Source organism: Miscanthus floridulus, chromosome 2 (assembly GCF_019320115.1).
Source record: "Miscanthus floridulus cultivar M001 chromosome 2, ASM1932011v1, whole genome shotgun sequence".
NCBI lineage: Eukaryota > Viridiplantae > Streptophyta > Magnoliopsida > Poales > Poaceae > Miscanthus > Miscanthus floridulus.
The window spans coordinates 158,256,341-158,260,940 of NC_089581.1; the positions used below are offsets into that span (position 1 = coordinate 158,256,341).

At 48.1% G+C, this 4,600-nt stretch overlaps 1 pseudogene; it reads right to left on the reverse strand.

Moving 5' to 3' along the window:
* Positions 1–1,510: 1,510 nt before the first annotated feature.
* LOC136540289 (nuclear transcription factor Y subunit C-2-like) lies at positions 1,511–3,900 on the reverse strand (annotated as a pseudogene).
* Positions 3,901–4,600: the final 700 nt, after the last annotated feature.

Genomic DNA, 4,600 nt, shown 5'->3' on the forward strand with positions numbered 1-4,600 from the left:
AGAAGTCCCCCCAACCGAAGGCCAAAAATAGCCTTCACATCCTGCATGGTCAAGGTCATCTCGCCACAAGGTAAGTGGAATATATGGGTCTCAGGCCTCCACCTGTTATAAGAATAAAACGACTATTAGTTGTCTCAAATTTGTTACAAGAAAGTTTACGTACAAAGAATGCAATCGTATCTGCCTACAGCTGCAGTAAGTAGTGCTAGGTCAAGGGGCGGAAGACCGTAGTTGACAACACGGACAAGCTCGAGGAAGCCGGCACGCCGTATGTAAGGCGCATAACGCTCGTCCCACTGGTGCGCCCTGGTGTGCGTGCGGGGCCTCAAAGTAGGCAAGGCCACCTCTGCGTCGTTGTCGCTCAAGATGTGTGCTCGGTGCTGGTCGTCGTACTCCACCTCAAGAATGGGGTACAACGGGTGCTGCGTGGGAGGGGCCATCCTGTTACAAATTGATAAACAAAGTGTTAGAGTATTCAAATTAACAAAATTCAAATTAACATTATATAGCATTGCAAAATTTGAACTACTTGTTATACAATATGAAAGCACATGTATATATTCAAAGTAAAATTAACAGATATATCACGCACTAGTAATATAAACAACTTCACTAGGAATATAAGCATTTGATGAAACTTCATGAAGTCATCAAAATCGACGTATCACGCACTAGTAAGTACCGATATTTATAAACTAGTATCTATACCCAAAATCCCTAACTAAATAACTAACTATAAACTAAATAATAAATACCTAATCAATCCCTAAACTTAAAATCCTAACCTCAAACCTAAAAACTACCTACGTAAATCACAAACAAATTCACTAACCTAACTATCCTAAATCACTAACTATCATAAATCAATAACAATCATAAAACCCTAACTATCCTATATTACTAATTATCCTAAATCACTAATTATCCTAAAACAATAATAATCAAAATAACATAAAATCGAGAGTGAGGTACCTTAGGAGCGGGCGGCCTTAACGCGCCGGCGTTCGTGGCGCGGGCGCGGGCAGGCGCGGCCGCGTGCGGGCGCGTGCGGCTGGCGGCGGGCGGGCGGGCATGGGTGCGTGTGGGCAGAGGGCTCGCTCGCGATATTTATTCGGCTCTGCCGTGCCACGAATCAGGGCGCAGCAATGTCGCGTCAAGATCGGTGGCGCGGCAGGCCCTGTGCCCGTCAGCGGTCAGCGATTCCAGTCGCCGCCACGTCAGCCTCTCTGCCGCGCCACCATGCATGGCGTGGCACAGGCATTTGGCCGCGCTAGGGTAATAGGCGCGGCCAAAAGTGTTAGTTAAAAAAACGACTGTAGTTAGATTTAAAATTAGTTTTTAAAAAGTGTTAAAATTAAAAAAAAAACTGCACTGTTAGTGGTATGTGTAGACATGTTTGATCTTATCATTTGGGGATGGCAGCAGGCGCGGGCGTCCGTCGGAGCGTGTGGGTGCTAGCCACTCCCATAAAAAATAGAGATTTGAGGCACTGGGTGGGACGAGGAGTGAATAGCTAATTAATTAATTGACTGCATGTTAATCTTTGATTAATTGACACATCACGTGCATGTACAAATTCTACGTACTCTCACTGTCTCACACGTCACGCCTTATTCGTTCTGTATGCAGTTCCATTACCATGTTTGCTATAGAGTATACACGCAGCGTGACACATATCATGCACATGTAGCTAAGCCAGCACCAAGACGCGCCGATCACTCGGAGCTCGGAGGCGCAGGAGGGAAGCTAGCGGCGCCGCCATGGCCTGCTGCAAACCCTGCTTGTCCTTCCTCGCTGAAGCTGCCGCTGTGATCGACATCCGCTGCCCCTTGCTGCCAGGCCGGGTCCCAGGCCGGAACATGCCAGGCCGGCATCATCGGCGCCGGCTGCCCCATCGGCGGGTAGTAGTACGGCATCCCGGCGGCCGGCGCCCCGCCCGGGGCGCCACCACCCCCGATGACGCCGGTCCCGGACGCCGCGAAGCCGAGTGCGCTAGCCGGGCTCCTCCTTGGCCTCCTCGCGTGGCACGATGTCGACGAGGAAGTCGAAGACGTCGGTGCGCGCGATGGCCGCGGCGACGTCGTTCCGCTGCAGGGTGCGGCGCTTGTTCTCCTCGGCGTGCAGCCAGGAGCGGATGGTGAGCTCGAGGATGAAGAGCTCGCAGGCCTTGGCGAACAGTACGGGCGCCTCGGCGGAGATCATGCGCACGTCCTCGTCGGCCTTCATGATCTTCTTGATCCGGGCCAGCGGCAGCTGGTGGTTCTTGAAGTCCGACGCGGACGCGCGCTCCGCCTCCTGACGCTGGTACGCCCAGAACGCCTGCAGCTGGGCCTGCTGCTGCTGGAGCAGGTGGTGCTGCGGCACCGGCGGAGGGCCGGCTGCGCCAGGCACGCCCGCTCCTCCGGGGGCAAGGGGCTGGCCGGTGGAGTAGGGCAGCGGCTGGTTGTCCATGGATTTGGATTAATTTGCTGGGTAGCTTGTGACTCTATCAATGCTTCTTCTCGCCTGGTCGTCGGCGTTGTGGCTAGCTGCATGGATGTAGAAAATTTAGGTTACGTGCTGCAAATGAATGATCTGAACGTGTCCCACGTATGCAGCAAATGGCTAGCAGTTCACAATACACATGCAACGTTTCGGACGTACTATTTCTGAAGAGAAACAGGTCTACTATAAGTACTACTGCAAATCGATATTTTCGTTGTGGTGAGAATTAGCCACTGCGAATTGAAATCGGTATCCAAATTCTAGTGACTGGTGGTACCTAGCAAACGGATCAGGAGATGACGAGGGGAGACTCGCTATAGGTGGCGGAGCGCAGACGTGGGGGCCTACTTATCTAGTTCTGCTAATAATTATATATCATGCACATGCTGCATATATTGTTCTTGAGAGGCTTTTTCATACCTATATCTTCAAAATAAACATACAAATTGGTCTAAAAATTATCAAAGCATGCAAATCGATCGAAGAAGCTAGCTACCTATATATATCGTAATAATTAGGGAATTATTAAATTTCCCAATTGCCTCATAACTAAATTACATCGATTATATGCATGTCCTCCCGTGTATGTATTGCCCTCGATCTTAGCTTGGTGCGTGGTGGTGGGTTATATAAGCTCGTTTTGTGCAGGGTGTTACTCCTTATTAATTTTGTGCGTATGTTGAAGTGCGTGCTAGTTCGATGAGAGAACTCCACAGTTTTCAAATTGAAGGAGGAAAAACGGAACATATTGGATACTAGCTAGACGCATGTGATATTCAGTATTTTGGATCGAGTTGAGAGAAAAATACATGTTTCTTTTCAGAAACAAAAACTTCATGCATTGACCGTGAGAAAGCAGTATGGGTCGGATGACAAAGTAATGAACAAGTAAATGATGGCTATCCATGTACGATCCATTACTTAATTTGAACCAAAATAGAAACCAAAACTGATTATGTTAGTTATTTGATCGAGCCAAGAAGAAAAATAAAATATATGCTTAGATCGAAGGAGAGAGGGGAAGAAAAGAAATTACATATGCAGACACTACGCCTGCTCAAGTTTGTCATATATTTGTGTAGAAAACTTAAAGAAAACTGATCTGTACGTGCAAAGCGAACGACATATCTCAGAAAAAAAATGCACACGATCAATGAGATGCATGCATGCAGCAGCAAAATCGAGCTTCAAAATGAAGTCAGATCAGACTAACCTTGCGCCTGAACTGAGGTTTTTGCGTAGCTACATATACGTACTGCCGGCTATGGATATATATGAAGCTATCTTACAGGAACAGGAGTGAGTTCCTCGCGGCCGCCGCCGGCCAGTCCCAAGCTCTCCCAGCTGCCGCCGCTGCAGGCCTGAGCAAAATGGCAAGCTTCATTTTCTTATGAGAAAGGGGGGTTGGGCGGGTTGGGTTGGGTCCAACCAACGGGGACTGAAAAAATCGTGCAGTAGACGGAGACATTGCATATCTGAAAGCATATGCACGTCATTTTTGGCTGCTTGGGACGTAGCTAAAATGACGTGCATATGAAGCTATGCTTTGTTCACTGTCAACTGTAAATGACATGGTGCAAATGGAGAGTTATTATTTCTCTCGTTAATTATTACAGACCATATATATAGTACTCATGGTTGTCAAGCCGTGGTTAAATGCTCCACGAAGGGGGGAAAAGTATTCATCCTTCCGAAAGGAAAATGGCGACAGTGGTTATCAGCTTTCACCAGCTGATTATTAACACCAGAGTTAATTACTGAATTATACGCAGCTAGCAGAACAGAGCTCGATCAGCTTCTCTCTTGCTTATTAGTCGCACTGACATGCCTTGTCCACGCGCGCCCACGAAATCTGCAGTCAAAAGGGTCGCTGGTGTCTTTTTTGGCTGGTACCTGCGGATAAGAAAAGATGAAGAGGAGATCGGGAGAGCAGGCGTTTCGTGGCCAGGCTTGGTCTTTTGGGATATGCATATGGATGGATATTATCCGTTCTGGAAGTTCCGCAGCCTCTCAAATTTCGCGCTTACTTTTATCGATCCGGCGATCCCGATCTATGCATCACCTGAAAATCTAAATCTGCCGCACGTATGGCTTCGGTACTACTCCCTCCGTCCAA